The sequence below is a fragment of the Punica granatum genome, chromosome 3, assembly GCF_007655135.1.
Source record: "Punica granatum isolate Tunisia-2019 chromosome 3, ASM765513v2, whole genome shotgun sequence".
NCBI lineage: Eukaryota > Viridiplantae > Streptophyta > Magnoliopsida > Myrtales > Lythraceae > Punica > Punica granatum.
In genome coordinates, this window is record NC_045129.1 from 35,937,942 (window position 1) to 35,945,362 (window position 7,421).

General features: G+C 42.0%; 1 pseudogene; it reads right to left on the bottom strand.

Annotated features, from left to right (window-relative positions):
- Positions 1 to 76: 76 nt before the first annotated feature.
- LOC116199836 lies at positions 77 to 2,785 on the bottom strand (annotated as a pseudogene).
- Between the last annotated feature and the right edge of the window lie 4,636 nt (positions 2,786 to 7,421).

The window sequence follows — 7,421 nt, forward strand, 5'->3', positions numbered from 1 at the left end:
GATTACCAAGTATCAGGAGCTGTAAGTCATCATTTGAGGCGTCCTTGAAGACAGTAAAGCTAAGTACACGAGCATCTTCAATAATTGGAATACGGTAATGAAACGCAGTTCGAACTTCGATCTGTTATGTCAATGTTGCGAGTTATCGTTTACAGTGTTACACATCATAGTTCACTGAGTGGTAATACTGAAGCCCAACCACTTATTGGTTACATCACAAACACTAGGTTGTTCACAGAGTGGTAATACTGAAGCCTAACCGTAAGCTTCGAGACCCTTACATTAGTACCATAGCGGACTCTTATTAGTATTTTGGCATCCGGAGAACACCATTATGCTTTACGACAAACCTCTCCATCGCAAGTCCATCCCTCTTTCCCTGGCTCCCCTTTATCATCATTCTTCAATCCTTCATCGATCTTTAAACAGCATTTCGGGTGCAAATCAAAGTCACATATCTTACAGTGATAAGAGAATCCTTTCCCCATGTTTTTACACCCATCACAGATGTATTCACCTCGAAGGCTCTTGGTCAAGTCGTGCAGGGGGTGAAGCTCATGCTTTATTTTCTCGGGCCAACCTTTCGCCATTTTCTCTAGGCGCTCCTTTAATTTCTGCAGATGCTCCTCAGTGAAGGGATAAGCCTCTGCTCCATGAGCAGCTATCAAGTGCCGAGCTTCTGTGTTGAGTGTTCGCCCACTTGGGCCGAGGGCAATAACAGCAGGAATGCCTCTGACTTTGAACTTCCGGACCAGGAAGGTCTTCCTCGGATCACCTAAAGGGAGGGCCAACCACGGCATTTCCGAGAAGTATTTATCAAATGAAGACTGATCCCTGTCGCTGGAGATGAAGATGACTTCAAAGGCTTTGTCCATTGCCTTGATCTCGTGGTAGGCACTTATGAGCTTTGGAAGGAACGCTCGACATGGTGGGCACCAGTGAGCTGAGAAGTAGAGCAAGATGTTCTTCCCAACGAGTTCTGAGACCGGAATCTGAACACAGAAGATCCAAGTAAATCATCAAAGAAGTTCAAGCTTGATTATGTGACTAATTCATTTCGTTTTTGTGAGAATACAGATTAAGGTAATATTTGCTAGATTGCATTCTAAATTCGTGTTTTCCAAGCAAATCAAGAGAAGAGAGAAGGAATATCATCTCATTGTTCGAGCAAGGAAACAGAAATTTATTGTTTGGAGATAGCTTGACGTGAAACCATGACCTGACGGAAATCCCCTTTTTTTCTTATATTTACCTTGGAGCCGCTTTTATCAATCACAAAGTCTTGTTCCTCCAAGACAAGGACCGACTCGAGAGTCTGAGCCTCGAGCTTCGCCTTCTCGATCTCTGCCAGTTCAGCCACTTTCTCCGGCGAGAATGGGAAAGCCTTGAGCCCCGTGCTCTTCAATTAGTTCGGCTGCGTTTTCATGTAAGGTCTTCCCATCGGTTCCAATTATTGGGAGATTGGGAATGGATCTGAGCCCAAAGTATCGAATGAGCTTCTGACAGGTCCCGTCCTTAAATGGCAGAGCTAGAAAGGGCTTGGATTCAAATCCCTGTCTGAAGTCCTCTTCCTTATCATCTAGAGATACCGAGACAACCTCAAAGTTATTTTCTCCTTTCTCCTTGAGTTTCCTGCAAACCTCCACCAGTTTCTGTGTAAACTCTACACACGGTTTGTGAGAATGAACCGAGAAGTATAACCCTACAAGTTTTCCTTCGAGGTTGGAGACGGGAACCTGCAAAAAGGAAACACTGTTTCATTAAATAAACTGACCTAACATAAGCTCGGAGATTTTTGAGAAACAAGTGTAAGTTACCTTGTCTCCGTTGGTCGAGATCAAATAATCACGGGACTTAGAGACAAGAAGAGAACTCAAGGACTGATTTTTCTTAGCTGCCTCCTCCTCCTCTTTCAGGAAGTTAATCATTTAGGGGGTAAAAGGGTAAGCATCAGCACCATAATCCCGTATAAATCTCACCCCTTGGTCACTTAGAACCTTTCCTGACCCGTCGAGGATCACGAGGCTAGGAAAGGATCGAACTTGGAACAGATCTTGAAGGCCTTTGATGGCCGCAGAATCAGAAAAAGGGACTGCAAGCCATGGCATTTTGGAAAAGTAGCCATTGAACGATTCCTCATCCCGGTCGGAGGATATGAAAACCACTTCAAAGTCGCACTTGGGCAGGAGATCCTCGTATACTTCGATTAGGCTCGGAGTGAATTGGCGGCAGGGCCCGCACCAGGAACCGGAGAAATACAGACCCAGACACTTCCCGGTTAGATTGCCAATCTTAACCTGAACAGTGCAATGGGCTTGTTAAATTTATAAGCGGTCCATGGCTTGTACTTGCTTAGACGGAATTAATCACGATTCGAATAGCCATCAGCCACATAGAATAGTCAATTCATATGATGATTTTACTCCGTTACGTTTCCACATCTTTGTACCGAACAAATCATGTCATAGGAGATTATTATGAATTCTATACAAGGCAAAGACAGAAATTTGCAAAGAAAAAAATTGAACCTTTGTGATCGTTCGAGAACCGGATGAATGAGTTCACTATCATACCTGATCGCCATTGTTACGGACGAGGAAGTCCTGATCTTCCGATGAGAGGAGGGTCAACACATCATGAGAAGCAGCATAACTGGCCATATTCCTTCCTTGCTCTTCACCTCTTTTCGGGTTCTCCAGTGTGGTAAGTCTTGTGGATGGGACAAAGACAAGAGTAAGGAAGATGACAGAGACTTTAGGGAGGAAGAAAGAAGGAGACGACAGCTGAAAGTCAAGTCAATGCCAGTTGCCAACGCCGCCCAAAATGCCAAGAAACAAACATGAGGTCTCGGGAGCCCAAACCATACCCACTTGGAAAAAGTTACGTATATGCGGAGATTTCAAGTTTGGTCCTTGAAGTTTGCTTCTTGCATCAACTGCACTCCTCTTCTCTATGATATCTCGGTTTGAACGCGGCCACTCAAGATCGTGTTTTGTTGCTCCATGAGTTTCCACTCATCTCAATTCGTTCCCTTTAACAAATGGCTAATACACACCGCTTTGTTGAGGCTACTTGAGGAAAAAAATACATAGTTGAGCAGCCATGTATCGCTTGACATTTCAGTTAGTTTTCTCTATCTTGAAACATTGGCTATTTCTCTTTTGGCCTATCGTCACTAGGTTTCTCGCTTTCTAGTTTAACAGAGTTTAAATTGACAATATTCGTAAAGCTGTGTCATGATTTATAAGGCTTAAATGTACACTAATAACAACACTCCATTGTTATTTACCAAAGTAAAGCAGTCATTAATTGTACGGCTTGAGTTAGGCTAGGATAACTACGTTTCCAGTTTTGAGTCTTTTCCATGTATTTGGGTCTGTGGCTTTGTCACTAAACCGGATGGCGATAGCATATAGGCAAATTTGAGACAGATTCCCAAAGTGTGAGAAGCGCAGTTCAGACAACTAAAGGGGGCAAATTGGAACAAGGGTCAAACTTTAGGGGCCAAAGAAGAACCATTTCCGTACGTATTTGGAGCTGAGTAAACTATAATTATGCAAATCCCCGCTTTTTAGGTTCAGGCGACTAACAACAGTATGCCTTTAAGATTCCAAATTATATGCTTTCTTTGTACTCTCTAATTTCTTGGCCTTGCCCGTCAACTTTTCGAAAAAAAAAAAATGATAAGGATGTTGAGTTATAGAGTCTGAAGTACTGTGAATCCGGATCAAGATCGGCTTGGCAATGTAATAATTTGTAAACGGTAATTTATATCTCTTGTAACCCTAACTCAAATAGTGGAATACCTGGCTTAGCGGTGCTCCCAGACGTAGTCAGAATTTCTGACGAACTGGGTAATCAATTTCGCGTGTTTTTTATGCTTTTCGTTCATATTGTCTTCTACTATCGTATATTTTTCGCAACAAAGGAAAGACCTAGATGCCTAGGTTAGGGAAAGTGGAAGAAAAATAAAGGACAAGTCCAATAGGCGAGAATAATGTTAAAAATTTCTTGATTTCAGATGATGACACGTCAATTTCTACATCCCCTTTCTATAGGATGGATGCTCCCATGTATTGGTTGATTGATTTGATGAACTTTATTTTATCTGTGGGCCCACATTACCCATTAATGAGAAAACTATCTGCTGGACAAGTTTAAAAGTTTGAGGCCGTTTGGATTTAGAGTTAAAGTTACTTTGATTTTGATTTTGATTTTGATTGTGGAAAAAGACAAATGGGATGTGATTATAAATTTGACTTGGGAAACGTGTGTTTTTGTTGTGTAGTATGTTGAGTTAAAGTTAAAGTTAAAGTTAAAATCAAATTTTTCTCCATCCAAACAGGTAATGTTTGCTTGTTGCATTTGTCCTGTGTCTTAAATTCCTAAAAACTATCGGGAAAAGGGGATATTCCAGTGCTGATCACTTGTTTGAAAAGCTATGAGAATTCTACCTATCCAAAACTTGGATCAACTTAAGAAAAGCTTCATTGTTACTAGCCGTAGAAGATTATCAATAGTTACTGCACATTTCAGTGCAATCAAACTAATGGAATTTCCAACGTGAGCATCCCCCCCGGGCACTCGGCATGTATAGGCAGATGGGAGCTATAGGACTGACCAAAGTCTTGAGCTAAGAGGATTAACAAAATGAAGAGACTTCTAGAGAAGGTATAATAGTTATTGTCATCAGGTTGTTCTTTGGTCTCTATGCTGTTTGATGTTGTTCAGGTGGACCAAATACAACGTTAGTGTACGGAACAAAATGGTCGAATAGCTCGTGCTTGCATAGAAAGAATCGAGATCGAATAGGTCGTGTTTACAGCTCCACGAAATGGGATAAAAAAACATATGACGAGGTAGACAAATGATCATGCTTATCGCGGCCCAATTTGCATCAGAAAATGCTTCGAGTGGCTGAACATTGCTGTTTGATATGGCGATCAATAGGCGTTTGTCTTCTTTGGAGCAGCCAAAGAAACTATGTTAATAGATTCCTTGCCTCTCTAAATAGAAAAGACATGGAGATCACGAACACATAAGACAGCAACCCATATTCCTTTTCATCGCATTCTAGAAATATAGTATACTTTCTTGCCGAATACTTTATAGAAATAGCCAAAAAGAATATTACTATCGACAGCTTAGATCAAATCAAGGGAAGCTACAGGACTAACTACAAAATTCTGCTAAGCAAATTTCAGCAAAATCGATCGGAATTTCCAAAGTCGGTTTTTCCCCTCAACATATATATGAGCAACCAAGAGCTACAGGTCTGGGCATATGAGGAGTGATCACAGAATGAAAATACTTCTTGATCAGAAAATAGTGGTTATCCATTGGATCAGAATACGATGTTTATTGTGGTCATCGAGTGATGCTCAATAGTTCCCTGAAGATACTGCACATCTTGCTATGGCTTTGGGCGACATGTGGAATATGCTTTGGCATCTGCAAGCCTTGTCGTGCTATTGATCATAAGCTCTGGATAGGCACATGGTGCGACGGAACGGTTTGAGTTTTCCGTTGCATGCTGCATGCCCGTAGATGACGTCTTGCATCTCTTCATATTCTATTGAATGGAGGCGAGATATTGTCTATGGGCATGCACCATGCAACGGAAAACTCAAACCGCTCCGTTGTGCCATGACATGTGTGCCTATCTAGTGTTTATGATCAATAGTACGGCAACTATCCTCCAAGGAGAGCATAGGAGCCCCAGTTCAACTCCAAGATTATACAGTAAGATATACCAGAGATATGCATTTTAAAAGGAAAGTACTGTTGATGTAGCCGATCGGGGCCTCAAGTGGGCATTTGCTTTGTAAAGACAGTCTCCCGAGAATGAAATGTGGGCAATTGCATTGTTTGTGCTTGTAAAATTAGCATCTAGTCGTTTATATATTTAGTGTATCTTTACTTTCAATTGGAATTGCATGTTAATTGGCGTTGGCCTTGGCATTGGCAGGAGGCATGCCTACCGAAAATTTGCGATTGCCCTCATTCTACTCCATTGCTGACCAAGGAGAGACGACGTTCAGAGAAGCAGGGGTAGTATGCTCGGAATCTTGAAGTTTGAGCGGGGCAGAGGAGAGTGACGTTTGGCCTTGGCCTTGGCGGGAGGCATGCCTACCGGAGATTTGTCATTGCCCCCGTTCTTCTCCATTGCTGACTAGGGAGAGATGACGGGCAGAGGAGTGGGGGTAGTATGCTCGGAATCTTGAAGTTTGAGCAGGCTGCCCTCATTCTCCTCCATTGCTGACCAGCGAGAGACGACGGGCAAAAAAGCGGGGGTAGTATGCTCAAAATCTTACTCTGTTACCAAACGCACTGTTGAAGTTTCAGCGGGTAGAGGAGGGTGACATTTGTCCTTTGCCTAGGCGAGACTATATATATATATATGTTTTTATTTTTTTTTTGGGTGTTTTGGATGGGATGGTCTAAAATCCAATATTCGGGAGTGAAATAATTACATTGCGCTAGATGAGTAAAAATTCAATTATTGTTGCATACTTCGATGGATTTACACCGCATTACTCGAGTTCTTTATGTTCGTATTTACTCAAGTTATAAACTGGCCGGGTGGAATTGATATGAGTGACCTGAAGAGAACTTCGAGCAACCCTGTCCGGACCCTCCATTCCTCTCACCATCGCCAACTTTTCATTCCGTTAGCATCAAACCAAATGCCCACCTTGAAAAGAAAACCCAACCTGATTATTCCTATCTCTAATTTTCCCTGGGGTAGTCCGAGTCCAAGCACTGATAATGTCAACAGGAAGCAGGAAACTCGATCATGTTCATTTAACAGAGTCGCAAAATTTAATTATTGTTGCATACTTCGATGTTCTTTATGTTTGTATTCACTCGAGTTATGTACCGGCCAGGTGGAACTGATATGAATGACCTGAAGAGAACTTTAAGCAACCCTGGCCCGACCCTCCATTCCTCTTATCATCGCGAACTTTTCATTCCGTTAGCATCAACCAAATGCCCACCTTGAAAAGAAAACCCAACCTGTTTGGTCATACTTCAAAATCTTCCCCCGGATAGCCAATTCCATGTACTGATAATGTCAATGGGAAACAGGCAACTCGATCATGTTCATTTAACAGAGTAGCAAAATTAGAAATTATTTATCAAAAGAATTGAAGGCCGCTCTCAGAGGGAATGGATATATTGATAAGCAGCAACGAGCAAAGCAAGATCTTCACTGATTATTTGCCACTTAGTGATCAATATGAGAAATCACATCTATATTACAGATTCTCCACTCGATGGCATTATAACCTGAAACAAAACCGTGGACTTTGCACTTAACACCTCCTCTCATAAAGGCCTGTCATGATCATGATAATTACAGTTCAAACTTCCCCGCTTTATCGATCAGAAAAATTCAGCAGGAAGGGCCTGGGTTCAAA